Raw genomic sequence first — 19445 nt, 5'->3', positions numbered from 1 at the left:
CATAAATTTTTCCACGAGGGACAAGTGGTACAGAACAGTCCAACTACTTAGAATGTTTCGCGGCAGTGTGGCCAGACCAATCCTTCGCAACACTGGGGACAGGTAGAACCTCAGCACGTAGCGACACTTGGTGTTTGCATACCGAGGGTCTACACACAGCTTGATGCAGCTGCACACAAAAGGTGGCCATCAGGATGAGTGCTGTTGGGCACGTTTTTTCCCCCCTTTATCTAGAGGCTTGTACATCACATCCCTGTGGGCACAACCCATTTTTGACCTCCAGATAAAGCGAAAGATGGCTCCAGTAATTGCCAGCACGCAGGAGGGAGGAATGGGCCAGACCTGAGCCACGTACAGCAACAGCGAAAGTGCTTTACATCTGGTGACCAGGTTCTTACTGGCAATGGAGAGGGAGCTTCGCTCCCACATGCCCAGTTTTCTTTCCACCATGGACTCTCGCTCCTTCCAGTTTCTAACGCATGCCCCAGTCCCTCTGAACCATATCCCCAGCACCTTCAGACCATCTGACCTGACGGTGAAGGGGACAAAAAATCAGTTAGCCCAGTTCCCAAAGAACATGGCCTTGCTCTTGCCATGATTTACCTTGGCTCCCGAGGCCAGTTCGAAATGGTCGCAGATGTGGATCAGTCTGCGCACCGACAGCGGATCCCAGCAGAAGACGGCGACATCGTCCATGTACAGGGAGGCTTTGATCTGAGTGCCTTCACTGCCTGGAATCGTCACTCCTCTTATGCCCGGATCCTTCCTGATGGACTCATCAAAGGGTTTTAAGCAACACACAAACAGGACAGGGGAGAGAGGACAGTCCTGCCTGATTCAGATTTAATTGGAAAGCAATCTGCATTGATTGAGACTGTGCTACTGATGTTGGTGTAGAGCAGTTGGATCCAGTTGCAGATTCTCTCCCCAAACCCCATTTTGGAGTGCACATCCATCATGTAGGTGTGCGATATTCTGTCAAAGGCCTTCTCCTGATCCAGGCTGATGAGGCATGTATCCACACCCCTGTCCTGCACATAGGCAATCGTATCCCTGAGCAGCGCGAGGCTGTCAGAGATCTTCCTGCCGGGCACAGCGCAGGTCTGGTCAGGGTGGATCACCAATTCCAGAGTGGATTTGACCCAATTGGCGATGACCTGGGACAGAATCTTATAGTCCACATTCAGCAGTGAAATGGGTCACCAATCTCTAATTTCCTCCCTTTCCCCCTTGTGCTTGTAGATGAGGGTGATAATGCCTTTCCTCATGGATTCTGACATGCTGCCAGCCAGGAGCATACTCTCGTACACTTCTAGCAGGTCTGAGCCGATCCAGTCCCACACAGCCGAATAGAACTCCGCCGGCAAGCTGTCGCTTCCGGGAGCCTTACTCTTCGCAAGTGCTCAAGGGCCTTAGTCAGTTCGTCAGGATTTAGCGGCTTGTCCAGACTCTCCTGCGTACTGTCATCTAAGACCTCCGTGATAGAGGACAGGATGGGAGGCCGTGCTGTCTGTGGGCTTCATGTCATACAATCTGGCATAAAAGGTTTTGCTGATCCTCAAAATGTCGGATTGAGATGACTTTACTGAGCCGTCTTCTTCCTTCAGGCTGCTGATCACAGAGCTCTCTCTGTGTACCTTTTGGAAGAAGAAACGTGAGCACGTCTCATTCTGCTCCACGGAGGGGACTCTGGACCGGAAGATGATCTTGGAGGCCTCCGAGGCAAAGAGCGAGGCCTGCTGGCTCTTCACCTCTTGGAGTTCCTCCTTGACATCGACCCCCATCGACTGCAGCCGGAGCAGATTCTGCATGTTTTTCTGGAGTCAGGACATTTCCCTCTGTTCCTTTCTAGCTTCCTGGGCGCTTTGGAGGATGAAAAACCTCTTCATGTTTCCCTTGATTGCTTCCCACCAATGTGTCAGGGACTCAAAGAGGGGTTTCACGGTTCTCCAACCTTTGTAATCCCTCTTGAGCCCCTCGATGTTCTCTGCGGTCAGCAGTTGCACATTCAGCTTCCATGCCCCCCTACCCACCCTCTGGTCTTCCTCTAAGTGACAGTCAGCCAGGAGGAGGCAGTGGTCAGAGAAGAACACCGGCTTGAGGTCAGTGGATCTGACTGCATACGCATGGGACACAAACAGGAAGCCTATCCTAGAATGGATGGACCCGTCTGGCCGTGACCAGGTGTATCTACGCTGCTCTCCGTCTGCAGGGTTGCTGAAGACGTCGTACACCTTGACATCCTTTACTGTTTCCATCAGGGATCTGGACGTCGGCCCTGCCGGAACGTCCAGCCGCATCAATGATGCAGCTGAAGTCACTGCCCAGAATGACTGGCCTGGAGGTCACCAGCAGCAGTGGGAGCTGCTCAAAGACTGCCAGCCGCTCGCCCTTTAGTGACGGGGTGTACACATTAATTAACCAGAGTGGAGCTTTCTTGTACATTACGTCTGCTATGAGGAGGCACCCGCCCACCACCTCCTTAACCTCGGAAACAGTGAAGTTTCCTCCCCGCAGCAGAATACTCAGGCCGGAGGAATGTGAGTCAAAATGTGAGGAAACCTCCTGACCAGATCGATGGCCCATGGGACCACCATTGTGACCATTGCCTGTAGGAGCTGAGGTGCGGTATTGCACACTCCTGCAGAAACAACAGGTCAGCTTTGACCTTGGCAAGGTAGTCCAAGGTTGCAACACATCACTTAGGAGATTTAATGCTATGCACATTTACAGATGCAATCTTTATCCCCATTTGTCTTTGAAGGTTCCAGACCTTTGGTCCGCTCCTGCATACCCGTAGTGTTCACAAATTGCCTCACTTTGGATGGGCTGAGGAAACTGTCCTGAACCTCCCCATTGGAGATGTTCCACCCAGGTGGCATCTGGGGGTTTGTGCAAGGAACGAGGTTTGATTGTTCTCTGTTGGAGAAGTCTCTCCAATCCTCACCCCCTCTGTGGCATTGCTGCTCCCAGCTTCCCGGAGCTGGGGTGCACTCCACGCTTCACTGCTCCCAGATTCCTGGGGCTTGGATGCTCTGGCCTCTTCAAGTTGTGGACAAAGTTGGGGTGCGCTGGTCTCTTCATTGTCTCCAATGTTCTGGAGCTTGGGTGTCTTACCCTCCAGCTCCCTAGAGCTCTGCCACTTCTTCTGTTGGTGCCACCCTTGCTCTTCTTTGTCCGAAGAGCAGCTGCCCTTGTCATCCGTGTCAGACGGTAGATGCTTCTTGCCATTCATCTGGGAAGTGGCTTGGTCCCTTCTTAGCCCTTTCTTCTTTTTGGCTCTCTTCACCAGCTGCCACTCCCCAGGGTGATTTTCTGCTGGTTCCTCCTCCATTGATTTGCTCTGCTGAGCAGTGGAAGGTTCAGGGGGCAATGCAGTTGTTTGGCTAATTGCTGCCTCAATCTTTTCATTCTTCTTGTCTCTCTCTGTGCCCTCCTTTGTCCCATTGTGCTCGGTGGAGGCCTTGGTGGTTGGAGGGCTGCAAGTGTCCTTGGTAGTAGTGACACGGAGCATTTCATCTGCTTCCCACTCGTTGGTTTTGGTTGCCTGTGCATAAGCAAGGCAGTGTTTGGGGCAGGTCTCGCCACACAGGTTGCAGCCCTTAGTCTGTTTGCAGTCCTTTGGTGCCCTTCCTGTTTGCAGTTCTTGCAGAGGGTGGTGCTGCAGTTGGCCGCCACATGACCAGACTTGCCGCATGGGCAACAAAGTTTGGGCTGCGCAGCGTAGACAAGGTAGCCACGGTTTCCCCTGACAGCAAAGCTGGAAGGAGAGTAGAGGTTGGCTCCCTTACCATCGGTGTTGAGCGTGACCTTGACCTGGCATTTGCTGGTCCAAATCCTGAAGGCACCTTTAACCTCGGTGCAGTTCCCAACCTTGTTGACGTACCTGGCAAGGAAGGTGAGCACATCGGCGACAGGGACATGGGGGTTCTAAAGATGCACAGTCACAGCATGGTTCCATTACAACGGCAGAGCAAAGATTGGCTCCGCCGTCAGGATTCTCATTTGTGGCTGCTCTCTCTTCTCCTTGAACACCTTCAGGAACTGGACGTAGGCAGCAACATTCTTGAAGGTCACGTCGAAGTATCCAGCACTGGGGAAATCCTGCAGGCAGTAGATCTCCGCATCTTCAAATCCACACGACTCCAAAAGGATTCGCTTAACGAAGACGGCACATCTATGGATGTTCGTCCTTCACTGTCCTTCACCACCACCCCAACAGTTTTATGTGCCCTCTGGTTTGGGGCATGACTGGTTTATAGCCTTCGCCTTATTACTCTTGATCTTAGCCAAAAGACCAAGAAGCCATAATAGTCACTTTGAAGTAAACTGCACATCTGCAGGTTGTATATATAGTCAGATCTACTCTATGTATGTAATTCTAAGAAAAGCACATTACAAGCATTGTTCCAATATTTGCAAATTTGTATAAGAATCACATTACGCTCTGTATATTATCTGATGATATAATCATTCCTCTGAATGTAGGTCTGATTAGAAAAATGCTTTAGCCTTTGAGAGCTATTGAATTATTTAAATTTATTATGCATAAAGCAAGTACATTTTTTGACTAAACGTTATTAATCCTAACCCACCAGTTTAATTTATATGGTGACAGCACTGTTAAAATTAGGGAATCTTGCAGATGTCATGAAAATAGAAAGCACTGCCATAAATGATTGTCAGTGGAAAAGGTAGGGTTTTGAAAAATCGGTGCTCAAGAGGCTTTGAAATTTCGAAATTGCCGAGCTCCCATTTTTTCTCCTCCCGCTTCCCCTGCCCTTTTATTCCCTTCACCCCTTTCCTTCGCCTTATTTCCTGCTCCCTATACTCCATTTCCCTCCTCTCTCTTTCTCACCCCTCCCTCCCTTTCCCTCACTGTGTGCAGTTTTGGTCTCCACATTTAAGAAAGGATATAACTGTATCAGAGGCAGTAGAGGGAAGGTTCACTATATTGGCCACTGAGAAGAGGGGGCAGCTCTGATGAGAAGCTGAGTAAATTGGGTCTATTTTCTCTGGAGTTTAGAAGAATGAGAGGCAATCTCATTGAAAACTACAAAACTCTGAAGGGGCTTGATAGGGCCGACGCTGAGAGATTGTTTCCACTCGTCAGTGAATCTAAAACACAGGAGCACATCCTAGGATAAGGGGACGATTGTTGAGAGTCATACAGTCATAGAGGTCTACAGCACAGTAAAAGGCCCTTCGGCCCATCAATTCTGTACTGGTCAAACAAGTACCAAACTATTCTAATCCCATTTTCCAGCACTAGGCCCATAGCCTTGTATGCCATGGCGTCGCAAGTGAACATCCAAATGCATCTTAAATGTTATGAGGGTTTCTGTCTGTACCACCCTTTCAGTTCCAGATTGCCATCACCCTTTGGGTGAAAGAATTCTTCCTCACATCCCCTCTAAACCTCCTACCCCTTACCTTAAATCTATGCCCCCTGGCTATTGATCCCTCCAGCAGGGGAAAAAGTTCCTTCCTGTCTACCCTATCTATGCCCCACATAATTTTATACACCTCAATCATGTCCCCCCTCAATCTCCTCTGCTCCAGGGAAAATAACCTCAATCTGCCCAATCTCTCCTCATAACTAAAGCTCTCCAGCCCAAGCAACATCCTGGTAAATCTCCTCTGCACTCTCTCCAGTGCAATCCTTCCTATGATGTGGATTCCAGAACTGCACGTAATGCTCTAGCTGTGGCCTAACCAGCATCTTATACAGTTCCAGCATAGCCTCCCTGTTCTTATATTCTATGACTTGGCTAATGAAGGCAAGTATCCCATATGCCTTCTTAACCACCTTATCTACTTGTCCCGCTAACTTAAGGGACAGCTGGACATGCACACCAAGGTCCCTCTGATCCTCGGTACTTCCCAGGGTCCTACCGTTCATCATGTATTCCCATGCCTTGTTTATTCTGCCCAAGTGCATCACCTCGCACTTATCCAGATTAAATTCCATTTGCCACTGATCAGCCCATCTATATCTTCCTGTAATCTAAGGCTCCTCACTATTTACCATCCCACCAATTTTCGTGTCATCTGTGAACTTACTGATCAACCCTCCTACATTTAAGTCTAAATCATTCATATATACCACAAACAGCAAGGGACCCAACACCGATCCTTGTGGAATCCCACTGGACACAGGCATCCAGTCACAAAAACACCCCTCGACAATCACCCTCTGCTTCCTGCCACTCAGCCAATTCTGGATCCAATTTGCCAAATTGCCTTGGATGCCATAGGCTCTTACCTTTGTTGTCAATCTCCCATGTAAGACCTTATCAAAAGCCTTGCTGAAATCCAAGTAGACTATGTCAAATGCATTGCCCTCATCTACACACCTGGGGTGGAATTTTACGGCCCCTTTTCGGCAGGGACAGGGTTGTAAAATGCGGTGAGCCATTTTAAACCCCATTGACTTCAGCGGGAATGTAAAATCCCGCTGCCATAAAATTCAGCCCCTGCTCATCTCTTCGAAAAATTCAATCAGATTGGTCAGACATGACCTCCCCTTAACAAAACTATGCTGACTGTCCTTGATTAATCCCTGTCTCTCCAAGTGTAGATTAATTCTGTCCCTCAGAATTGCTTCCAATAGTTTCCCCACCACTTAGTGGTGGAAATTAGGCTGACTGCCCTGTAGTTCCCTGGTTTATCCCTTCCTCCCTTCTTGAATAACTACCACATTGGCTGTCCTCCAGTCCTCTGGCACCTCTCCCGTGGCCAGAGAGATATTGAAAATTATTGCCAGCGCCCCTGCTATCTCCTCCCTTGCCTCACTCAATGGCCTGGGATACATTTCATCCGGGCCTGGAGTCTTATCTACTTTTAAGCCTGCCAGACCACTTAGAACCTCCTCCCTTTCTATGCTAATTCCTTTAATTATATCACAGTCCTTCTGCCTGATTTCTATACCCATGCCATCCCTCTCAATTGTGAACACCGACACAAAGTATTCATTTAGAACTCCACCTACATCTTCCAGCTCCACACACAAATTACCACTATGGGCCCTACTCTTTCCCTAGTTAACCTCTTACTCTTAGTGTTCTTGTAAAATAACATTGGATTTTCCTTTATTTTACCTGCCAATGTTTTTTCATGACCCTTTTTTGCTCTCCTAATTTCTTTTTCAAGTTCCCCCTAGACTGTCTATACTCCTCTCGGGTCCCACTGTTTTGAGCCCTTGGCATCTGCCATAAGCCTTCCCTTTTCTCTTTATCCAATCCTGTTTATCTTTCGACATCCAGTGTTCCCCGGATTTATTAGTCCCACCCTTTGTCTTTACTGGAATATGTTGGCCCTGTACTCTCCCTATTCCTTCTTGAATGAGTCCCACTGCTCTGACGCAGATTTACCTAAAAGTAGCTGCTCCTAGTCCACTCTGGCCAAATCATGTCTGATCATATTAAAATCGGCCTTCCCCCAATTTAGAACTCTGATTTCTGGCCCATATTTGTCCTTTTCTATAATAACCTTGAATTTAACGGAATTATGATCACTATCTGCAAAATGCTCCCCCACTGATACCTCTACCATTTGCCTGGCTTCATTCCCTAAAATCAAGTCCAGGACCGCCCCCTCTCTTGTAGGACCTTCTACATATTGGCTTAAAAAGCTATCCTGGATGCATTTTAAGAATTCAGCTCCCTCTAAACCTATCACACTATGACTAACCTGGAAAAACTCAGCAGGTCTGGCAGCATCGGCGGAGAAGAAAAGAGTTGACGTTTCGAGTCCTCATGACCCTTCTACAGAACTTGAGTTGGAGTCCAAGAAGGAGTTGAAATATAAGCTGGTTTAAGGTGTGTGTGTGGGGGGCGGAGAGAGAGAGAGAGAGAGAGAGAGAGAGAGAGAAGTGGAGTGGGGGTGTGGTTGTAGGGACAAACAAGCAGTGATAGAAGCAGATCATCAAAAGATGTCAACAACAATAGTACAAAAGAACACATAGGTGTTAAAGTTAAAGTTGGTGATATTATCTAAACGAATGTGCTAATTAAGAATGGATGGTAGGGCACTCAAGGTATAACTCTAGTGGGGGTGGGGAGAGCATAAAAGATTTAAAAAAAAAATTTTAAAAATAATGGAAATAGGTGGGAAAAGGAAAATCTTTATAATTTATTGGAAAATTTTTTAAATAATGGAAATAGGTGGGAAAAGGAAAATCTTTATAATTTATTGGGAAAAAAAAGGAAGGGGGAGACAGAAAGGGGGTGGGGATGGGGGAGGGAGCTACCCCCACTAGAGCTATACCTTGAGTGCCCTACCATCCATTCTTAATTAGCACATTCGTTTAGATAATATCACCAACTTTAACTTTAACACCTATGTGTTCTTTTGTACTATTGTTGTTGACATCTTTGGATGATCTGCTTCTATCACTGCTTGTTTGTCCCTACAACCACACCCCCACTCCACTTCTCTCTCTCTCTCTCTCTCCGCCCCCCACACACACACCTTAAACCAGCTTATATTTCAACTCTTTCTTGGACTCGAACTCAAGTTCTGTCGAAGGGTCATGAGGGCTCGAAACATCAACTCTTTTCTTCTCCGCCAATGCTGCCAGACCTGCTGAGTTTTTCCAGGTAATTCTGTTTTTGTTTTTGTTTTGGATTTCCAGCATCTGCAGTTTTTTTGTTTTTAACACTATGACTAACCCTGTTAATGTTGGGGAAGTTGAAATCCCCCACCATTACTACCCTATTATTTTTACACTTCTCTGAAATTTGCCTACATATCTGCTCTTCTATTTCTCTCTGACTGTTTGGGGGCCTATAGTACACTCCCAGCAATGTGATTGCTCCTTTTTTGTTTTTAAGTTCTACCCATTTGGCTTCATTTGAGGAGCCTTCTAAGATCTCATCCCTCCTTACTGCTGTAATTGATTCCTTGATCAATATTGTGATACCCCCTCTTCTTTTGCCTCCTTCCCTGTCTCGCCTGAAGATCCTATATCCTGGAATATTGAGCTACCAATCCTGCCCCTCTCTCAACCATATCTCTGTGACAGCAATGACATCATACTTCCATGTGTTAATCTATGCCCTCAACTCATCTGCCTTATTGATCAGGCTCCTTGCATTAAAATAAATACCATCCAACCTTGCCAAGCTCCATTGTGCCTTAATCGGCTATAATTTCACTGCCTTCCAGACTCACTTGCTCTTTCTTCTAATTTTGGCTGTGTATCTCCCCCGCTGAACCACCTCTCAGGATCCCATTCTCCTGCCAAGTTAGTTTAAATCCTCCCCAACAGCACTGGCAAACCTCCCCACAAGGATGTTGGTCCCATTCCAGTTCAGGCACAACCCGTCCACCTTTGTACAGGTCCCACCACCACCTGAAATCCAGAGAGTACTACATTTGAGGTCCTGTTTTTTAATCTGTTTCCTAGCTCCCTAAATTCCACTTGCAGGACCTCATCCCTCTTTCTACCTATGTCGTTGGTACCAATATGTATCACGGTCTCTGCCTGTTTGCCCTCCCCCTTTAGAATGCCCTGCAACCATTCAGTGACGTCCTTGACCCTGGCACTGACCAGGGAGGCAATATACAATCCTGGAGTCACATCTACAGCCGCAGAAACACCTGTCTGTTCCTCTTACTATCGAGTCTCCTACCACTATTGCTCTTCCCCTCTTTTCCTTCCCCTCACCCCGTGCAGCTGAGCCACTCACAGTGCCATGAGCATGGCCACACTCCCCAGGGGAACCGTCACTCTCACTCTCTGTCCGTTTAGGACTGAGATGAGGAGAAATTACATCACTCAAAGTGTTGTCAATCTTTCAAATTCTCTGCCCCAGTGGGTTGTAGGATGCCTTATTGTTGAATACATTTAAAGCTGAGATAGACAGATTTTCTGTCTCTCAGGAATTAAGGGACATGGGGAGCAAGCAGGAAAAAGAAAGTTGAAGGTCAGGAACAGCCCCACGGTCATAATGAGCAGACTCAATGGGCCATATAGTCTACACCTGCTCCTATTTCTTATGTTCTTGTGACCCTCCCCCCCTCCCCCTCCATCCCCCCACCAGTGAGGTCCCAAGTTAGGCCTAGTTCTATGCTGACTTATCAGATCTTACCTGGTGTTAAGATGTGGTCTCAGGGTAGGGAGCAAACAATAATCCAGGGTGCCATGCTATCTGATTGTTATTCAGCAACCCCAGTTGGTAAATGTAGAGATGTGGGTATCAGGTGAGAATATGGTGAAGTTCAGCTTTGGTAGATTCCATTGCCCTTCCTAACCATCCCATCCCCTCTCACACTTGAAGGTTGGTCACTCTGCTGAGATAGTGAACAGCCTGCAGCACCTGTGAGACTACGCCTCAAGGTGAGGACAGGAGGAAACTCTGGGAAAAAAACACTACAGAGGATAATTTCAATTAGGCTCAAAATTAGGGCAGGGATCATTCTGCCTGATTACCCCGTGGCCTGTCCCATTGTGGCAGGCACCATGCATGCCTTGTTGGGGGAGGGGGGGGGGGTGGGGGGGGAGTTGAGTTGGGGGCATGGGCAAGAGGTTTGGGGTGTGGCAGGGGTGGAGAGAGGAGTGGGATGGGAAGCTGGAGGGGATTTTGAGGGGGGAGTTGGTGGGAGGTTGGTGGGGGAATGAGGGGAGGAGGGTGGGGAGGGGGAAGCTTGGGGGAGCAGGGAGGTGGGGTTGGGGATTGATGAGGAGGGGGTTTGAGGTGGGGGTGTTACTTATAAGGTTTAGTACCACAAAACTAAATAGTGCAGACTTCTCAAAATTCTCTTTTGAATTTAAACCAGCATGTAAATAGCAGTCTAAATTTTCATTATGCCTTAAAATAGACACAATTCTGATGACATGCTGTGTTGATGTAACAGAGGCTTGAGAATCTTGGGCCTCATGAAAATAAATGTAAGAAACTAGAAACAAGGAACGATGCAAAACAGGGGCCAGAATTTTCCATCCCCATTGGCATCGGGTGTCTTGGCAGGCAAAATGGCGAGAAAAACAAAAATCGGTATTATTCCATCGTGAAACTAGTTTGCGATCGTCCGCTCCGCCTGGCAACGGTGGGCTGCCTTTCCCTCAGTCCAACATCATGAATGTCATTTTAATGTATTTGCATCTAATTATAAGCCCTGCTTGCCTGAATCACCCCCCACGCTGGATGATCTGGATTATCATGCCAAAGTGTTTCACAACTATACATAAACGGCATGCGCCTGATGAGCTGCACTTCACTTGGGACTTCAGAGTTTGTTTGCCAACCTTTCTTCAGGCAGCACTCACGGTCATTGGCACCAAGCTTCGCAGCAGCACTGAACCACTTTTAGGGGGCTCACAGGCAGGTCTCTAACTACCAGGCCAGCTGTAAGGTGGGGCTGGCTTTTCAATGGCTGCAGGGCTAGCACTTGCTTGGGGAAGGGGGAGAAGTGGCCTCAGGCAAGGGAAGAGGCTGCCGAACGAGGGCTGTACTGGGGAAGGGGGTAGCCCAGGGTGTGTGTGGGGACACATGTTGGCCCACGGAAGTGGCCTCAAGATGATGAGGGCTGAGGAGGCATTCTCCAGAGGAGATGAAGCCAGATGGTGATGTGAGGGTGTGTGAGAGAGATTGAGTGGCGATGACCCTTGAGCTGGCACTGAGTGAGATGCCAGTGAAAGCGTGATGGCCTTGTGAGTGTGAGAGTTTAGAGTGATGAGGTGGTTACCTTACCCTGGCAGCACGGATAAGATCATTCATCTGTTTTCTGCACTGAATGGCCAACCTCTTGTGTGCAGCACTGGCACTGACCACCTCTGCCACCGCCTCCCAAGCCGGTGTGGTGAGACTGACAGGCCTCATGCGGCCAGAGCGGGGCTAGAGGACATTGCAGTGGGCTTCCATGGCCTCCAGAAGGCATCCCAGGGATGCATCTCAGAATCAGGGCGCTGCACCCTTCTTGGTTTTTGGGTCCATGTCTTCACTGGAGCAGACCTGGGTGCAGTTCAAATATGGTGCCTTGTGTTAGGAAGCGGTGAGGTAAAGGCATGGCAGGCAAATTGGAGCTGTCAGCCAGCGAGACAGCGTGTTTCCTGTGGCTGCATAATTAACAAGGCCGGAATGGGACGTTATGGTGCGAAAAGTCAGCATTGTAGCCGGCTGGTAAGAGGTCCTATTTCCCGCCTGCTACCACACTCAGTGCAAATCTGGGACAATTCCACCCAGGGTGTTGAGTCAGTGTTGCTCATTTTATCACTCTTACAAAGTCTGGGAATTAATCATTGTTTTTCACTAGGAGATTGCTTAAAGAAAAAATTACGAATCTCTACTCCATCCTAGGTTCACCCCACCCTGCACCATCCTGGTTAAACTCTAACAGAAACTGGTCACACTGTGGGACTAAAATTTCTCAAGGGTAAGGATTCCTGATCATCCATTGTAACTTGGCAAAAAAAAACATTGAAATTCCAGAGAAACAGCATAAAAGCCTTTTACCATAAAGGGTCATTATAGAAACCCAATATTATAAGTGCCTGTACAAATTATTTCACTTAAAATTTTGATGTCACACTTTTTTTGGCTGTTGGTGTTTCTTATTTATTAATTACATTTTTCTGCTTAATTTGCCTTTGTCTTTCACACCCCAAACAACATATAGAATAGTTTTACATACTATTTGCATATGTATTTAGTACATACATAATGCAACATCACATGGAACCTGTGGATAGGCTGTAAATTCACAGTGTACAACACAAATGTATGACTGTGGACTAGTGCCAAAGAAGTGAAAATGGTAAAGTTGTATTAACTACAGAGTTGGATTGCTTTGTAAGTGTAATGATTTCTTTGTAGGTACTTACCTAACATCTGTTGATTTCTCTGTGATTAATTATCCTTCGAGAATCAGCATTGGGCCTCCAACTTCTCCATTGCTACAGTCATTCAACCTACTGCATGTAGGTATAATGAAAGAAAGACAAAATCTACAGCGCCTTTCACAATGTCCCAAATTGCTTTATATCCAATTAAGTACTTTTGAGTTGTAGTCACTGGTCTAATATAGGCAATGTTATCAAATGGCGGAGCAGGCTTGAGGGGCTAAATGGCCTACTCCTGCTCCAAATACATATATCATTCTGGTTGGATGAGATGAGCTGAGCTAGGTAGCCTTTGTCATCCATAATTATCTTACATACAGCATCTGGAATTCTGTTTAGTTTGTTGCTAATGAAGGCTTACTATGAGTAGGCTCATGAGTGGGGTAAGATTGACAGGACAGGTGTGCATAATAGGCTCATAGTGAATCAGTAACCTGTTTTACACTGCGCATGATTCTCAAGAATCTTTTCCATTGACTTCAATCTTGTCCTTTTGTCTACTTACCCATTATCTCACTCTATCTTAATGCTTTTTATGAGTTTTTAAGGTATTGAAATATAATGATGAGCTGCGGTTGCATAATAGGTTCTGAAAATATATCGTAGTAAGGAGTAGAAATCAGTAAGTCTTCAGACTTGTTGATCAAGAAAACACAGATACAATTGTAAACCTTTGTAAGTCTTTGCCCTCTGGTCTCTTAAAAGTTGGGTCGCACAGAGGTACCTGAGGTCTCCAACGCTTCTCACTGACAGTAAAGACCTATGTTGTTCAATCATTCCACTTTTTTGCTCAGGAGTCATTTGATCTTTCCACCTTGGGAGATTACTGATAAAGTAGAATCCCATTATACCCCTTGCATGAAATAATTATATTGAATAAAATCATGCACCCAGGCAGAAGAAAGTTTTCTTTTACTTCTTCAGAATGGAAAAGATCTTGTGTAGTTTATCTGGGTTGCATGTATTGAATCTTTTCCCAAATATGAATTTACTGTCACCGTGTCCATATGGTGCAGTGTGCAGAATATGTTCATCTGGGCTGAAGCACCAAAATCAATGTTATCATCGGCACAGTGTTATAAATAACTAATGGGATATTTTCCTGTCAAATGAGCAATATTGCACAAAGCTGTTAAAGTAAAATTTGCACTCTCAGGTTTGTTTAATGGTTGCAGTGGGATCACCCTATAGAGCGCACACAAACTAACACTGCATTGTATCATTGCTGCTCTTAATATTAATGGCCCATGATCCATTTTTTGGAAAATATTTGTAACCAGTTACCAACAATGGGTGTTATCATTTTACTAGGACCCTTCTGTGATTGGTGAACTGATTGGTTAGTCTTAAAAAGGGAAAAAATATCACACGTGATTGAGAGGGAGGGTTAAAATGGAGAGGGGGTAGTAAGGGGCCCAGAAACAGGAGAAGTAGCAGGGACCATGATTTCTCTCCCTGGCTCTGACTATAGCTCCCATTATTGAAAGCAGGCATTCTCCTGACAGGCCTCCCAACCCTTCTGACCTCCTTGTCAAAGTCCAGCACCGTTCCCGAGTGAATCCAATGTCAACTCTTCCAACAATACTGAACACAGTTTCCACTCAATCTGCAACAGCAAAATAAATTCAAAAGCATCTCAAAGTTAAAAGGCGATCCTTTTATGTAGCGCTCATGCTGAGGGTCCCTTATGCAGCTAAACACATGTTCATCTGGCAGTGATTAAGAAAGGGCATTAACTGAACCTGGGGAATCCAAAATGGCAAATCGGATGCCAAATCTGAAACTGTTTGATGTTGGGATTTGCCCACTCTGCATGTTTACAGCACACACATGGCACACGTGTGCTAGGGCCCTTACAGTCACAGTGCACCACTGAGACCACTGCTCTGAAGTTTTGACTTTCCTTGGTGCCAGCACCTTGCAGCACTATAGATGCTGCTCATGTCTGTTTCCATCGGAATTCAGCGACAGGACAGCTGTAACTAATTTGCCTGCGCTCATTAAATTTCAATTTCTGTCATTGAGCTCAGTCTAAAAGTACCATAAATAAAACTCTCCAACACTTCTTCAGCCCACATGAGTTATGCACTAAGCCTCATTCAATGAGACAACGAGATAGTCATCCTCGCAGACAGCAGGCTAAGACGCATTCTCTGTATATAAATTCTTAATTCACAAGAATTTTCTTCCTTTAGTACTGTTGGCAGCTGACTTGCTAGAGCTTGCTTTCCTTTGCCAGTTTTTCAAGTTTCTCACTTTACTTATCTATCCCCTCTTTGGCTCTTCCCACACTTTCAATGTCTCCTCTACATTTTGATTTCTCCCATTCTAGCTTCTTTTTATCTCTTGCTCTTCATCACTTCTGCCCTTTCACCATTTCCTCATCCCCTCCTTAACAATGTTACAGGACATTCTATGCCTTTTCTGCTGAGTGCAACAATTTTGTTCTCTGCCCTTTCCCCTGCACTGTTTCTGTTATCGGTAACAGCCTTACATTTTGAAGAAGGGTTTATCAACTGTCTGGTATTTTCACTGACTGGCTTGCTGAGTGTCTCCAGCCTTTTCCATTCTTATCTCAGATTACCAGCAGCTGCATTATTTTATGTTTGTCAACTTGCTGTCATGGCTGAATTCCTTCCTTTTTCAGCCGTTTAGTGGCCTTCTGTGTAACCTTTTCTCAAGCGCTCTCATGTTTTGGGGAGCATAAAGCAATTCCAATATTACTTTCAGATACTTAATCAGGTGCTGGGCTCCTCCCAAGTTTGACGGGGGTGGTGTTTACTCAATATGTGTTTACAATTTAGTGAGACTTACCCTCCAGCACAATTTTCCCTAATGCTATCATATTTCTAATTTTTTTCTTTCCCCCTTCCTCCTTATTCTATGATCTGATGTGCAAACAAGTCTCCATGTGCTCCCCTCCTCAGGATCCATTTACCTCTCAGCTCTGTAAACAACAGGGGATTATTCCCGCAACACAGCTACAGGTATTGCACACAAGGAATTTCATCTCTCATTTAGTTTCTATTATGCACAGGTGAATTTTACAAATACTTGAAATTCAGTCGCACGCCCCCTTGATCCCGAGGTGAGTTTCAGGAAATCAGGGACATCCTCCTCAGAGTTTTCTATCACACTTGCAATCTCCAAGTAAGCTCTCCAAGCAGCAAGGTTCCACGCCAACAGCATGCATTCATTTAACATTAGTGGGCAGGAAACTGATGGGTTTGATTTCCTAAAATAGGAACAAAGGTTGGCCATTCAACTCCTCGAGCCTTTTCCATGACATTCAATTAGATCATGGCTGATCTGCACCTCAACTCCAGCCACTCACCTTTGCTCAACGTTCTTTGCCTACAAATATCTCCCAGCAGGTGAATCTCCACAATAGGAGGACATAATTATACAAGTTAACCTGCAAGCACTTACTGTTGAATTACATACTACTTAAAAAAGTTTCTACATGCTCTTTGGAAGAATATTGTGTTTACATAATCTACCAAAATAAGACAATGTTTAAAAATTAACCAAAGAATTTTAGACTCTCCAAGTACAAAGCTACATAGAGATTTTCTTGCAATGGCAAGTTGAGGAAAGTTTCTGAATTACAAACATAAGGAGTAATAACTGGACAATGTGTGAGAGAATCAGAGCTTTAAATAAGATAATAGTTCCTTGTCCAAAAAACACATTCTGGAATATGTTTTTCACCCCTCATACATTCAGAAACATGTTAATTATTGTATTTTTCTAACAGCTTTTTATACAGGCTGTAGCTTGGTACGAGACAGTAACAGGTAGGTGACGTGAAACAGAAGTTTAAGCAGCTTACCACATCAGCTCACACTTTAACGATGTGATCTTTGGAATAACACTCTGACTGAGCTTATCCTCTTTAGACATAAGACGTAAGACATAGGAGCAGAACTTAGGCCATTCGGCCCATTGAGTCTGCTCCGCCATTCAATCATGGCTGATAAGTTTCTCAACCCCATTTTCTCGCCTTCTCCCTGTAGCCTTTGATCCCCTTACCAATCAAGAACCTATCTATCTCGTTCTTAAATACACTCAATAACCTGTCCTCCATAGCCTTCTGTGACAAGGAATTCCATAGATACACCACTCTCTGGCTGAAGAAGTTTCTCCTCATCTCTGTTCTAAAAGGTCTTCCCTTTACTCTGAGGCTGTGCCCTCAGGTCTTAGTCTCTCCTACTAATGAAAACATCTTCCCCACGTCCACTCTATCCAGGCCTTTCAGTATTCTGTAAGTTTCAGTCAGGTCCCCCCTTATCCTTCTAAACTCCATTGAGTATAGACCCAGAGACCTCAAACGTTCCTCATATGTTAAGCCTTTCATTCCTGGGATCATTCTCGTGAACCTCCTCTGGACCCTCTCCAGGGCCAGCACATCCTTCCTGAGATATGGGGCCCAAAATTGCTTAGAATATTCTAAATGTGGTCTGACCAGAGCCTCATAAAGCCTCAGCAGCACATCCCTGCTTTTATATTTTAATCCTCTCAAAATAAATGCCAACATTGCATTTGCCTTCCTAACTACCGACTCAACCTGAAAGTTAACCTTAAGAGAATCCTGGACAAGGACTCCCAAGTCCCTTTGCACTCCAGACTTCTGAATTCTCTCCTCATTTAGAAAATAGTCTATGCCACTATTCTTCCTACCAAAGTGCATGACCTCACACTTCCCCATGTTGTATTCCATCTGCCACTTCTTTGCCCATTCTCCTAACCTGTCCAAATCCTTCTGCAGCCTCCCCGCCTCCTCAATGCTACCTGTCCCTCCAGCTATCTTTGTATTATCTGCAAACTTAGCCCTCAGTTCCTTCATCTAGATCATTAATGTATAAAGTGAAAGGTTGTTGTCCCAACACTGACTCCTGCGGAACTCCACTAGTCACCGGCCGCCATCCTGAGAAGGACCCCCTTATCCCCACTCTCTGCCTCCTGCCAGACAGCCAATCTTCTCTCCGTGCTAGTTCCTTGCCTCTAACACCATGGGCTCTTACCTTACTGAGCAGCCTCCTGTGCGGAACCTTTACTATGTATTGTATCAGGGGAGAGCTAGTTTTCACTTCAGCAAGTTTCTATTTTTGCCAGTGATCCTTGTCAGAGTGTGAAGAGCAGGAGACGAAGTTGCTTGGATCAAATTAAGTAATTTGTACCGGCTATGCTATTGTTCCAGACTGGTAACCAATTGCATGTTTTCACCTGAAATTAAATCAGGTTTATTGGCAAAAAGGGAAGGTGTGACATCTATCCACACACTTTTCCTGTCACCTGTTTCACATTATAAATTCCTCTGCACACATTTAGGGAGGTCTTGTGCAGCAGTGGTAGCGTCCCTTACCTGATGGCCACAGAATGTGTGCACATAACTTAGCCAAACAGATTAACATCCTTCCAGCACGTCTGATGGCAGATGGTAAAGAGTGGGTGAGATTCCTGGTCAGCCATACCACCAGCAAACCACTGCAATATGTTGCCAAGCATAATCATGGACAAAGTCCATGATCACCAGGTCTTAGGGCATGGTACCTGAAGAAGGAGGAGGATGCCCACATTTATAATGGTAACTACCTATATAAGCTTGTCTGTAATTATATTCTTCCCCTAATGGGGCTGCTCCAGCAGCACCAATATAGGCAGTTTCCATTTTAACTGTGAACATACAAATTTATTTATAATATATAGTTCAGTGGTCGCATTCTTACCTCTGATTCAAAAGGTTGAGAGTGTAAATCCCACTCCAGAGGCTTGAGCACAAAATTCAGGCTGGCATTTCAATAAAGTACCACACTGTACGAGGGACTGACTTTCAGAAGAGGTATTAAACTGAGACCACATCTACCTTCTCAGTTGGACATCACAAGATCTCATGGCATTATAGCAAAAAGAAGCTGGGGATATCTCCCCGATGTCCTGGTCAATGTTTACTTCTCAACCAACAGCATGGATACAAATTATCCAATTATTTATCCTATTCTCAGAGTGATCTCCCCTGTCCTTCTTCACGAATTACACTAAGCCTGCCGGAGAACACAAGCTTAATTCAACATCTGACCTGAACGACAGCATCACCAGCAGTGCAGCTCGGTACTGCACCGGAGTGTCAGCCCAGATCAAGTGCTCTAGTCTCTGGAGTGAGGCTTGAATTTGCAGCTTTCTGGTTCAGGGGTAAGAGTGTTGCCCATTCCGTTAAGGCTGACAATTGAGATATGAATTACATCTGTCCACCCTCGTTGAATTATCCCCTGTGAAGTTAACTTTCCTTACCTGAACACTACACTTGATCTTAACTCCCTGTATGCAATGCAAAGGGCAATTGAATAATGCATATATTGTGCAAAATTGGGCAATTAACATTCCAAAAAACATTGTAACCACTACACTGACCATGATGGTACCATACGCTCACAGATAACACTTTCAGTGGTTGTGACATGTATTTGTCAAACTGAAAGCAAGTATATTTGCCTGGAACCCTTAAAACTGTGGGTGAAGTTAATTGCTCGGATACTTAGACTAATTGTTGACTTTAGCACACCTCAAGTAATTTCAGTTGGTTCATTCTTTAACAAATGTT

The 19445-nt window shown here is 45.6% G+C and overlaps 1 protein-coding gene across 1 annotated transcript in view; it reads right to left on the bottom strand.

Annotated features, from left to right (window-relative positions):
• The window catches only part of LOC121288310 (complement C1q tumor necrosis factor-related protein 1-like), a 37030-nt gene extending 18072 nt beyond the window's left edge, over positions 1–18958 (bottom strand). Inside the window, exon 1 of the mRNA XM_041206844.1 lies at positions 18574–18958. The gene's annotated coding sequence lies outside the window, so the exon portion shown is untranslated. The remainder of the gene's footprint in view (positions 1–18573) is intronic.
• Between the last annotated feature and the right edge of the window lie 487 nt (positions 18959–19445).

Source organism: Carcharodon carcharias, chromosome 15, assembly GCF_017639515.1.
Source record: "Carcharodon carcharias isolate sCarCar2 chromosome 15, sCarCar2.pri, whole genome shotgun sequence".
Classification (NCBI taxonomy): Eukaryota; Metazoa; Chordata; class Chondrichthyes; order Lamniformes; family Lamnidae; genus Carcharodon; species Carcharodon carcharias.
The sequence above is the reverse complement of the archived record's forward strand: the minus strand, read 5'-3'. Positions and strand labels throughout refer to the sequence as shown.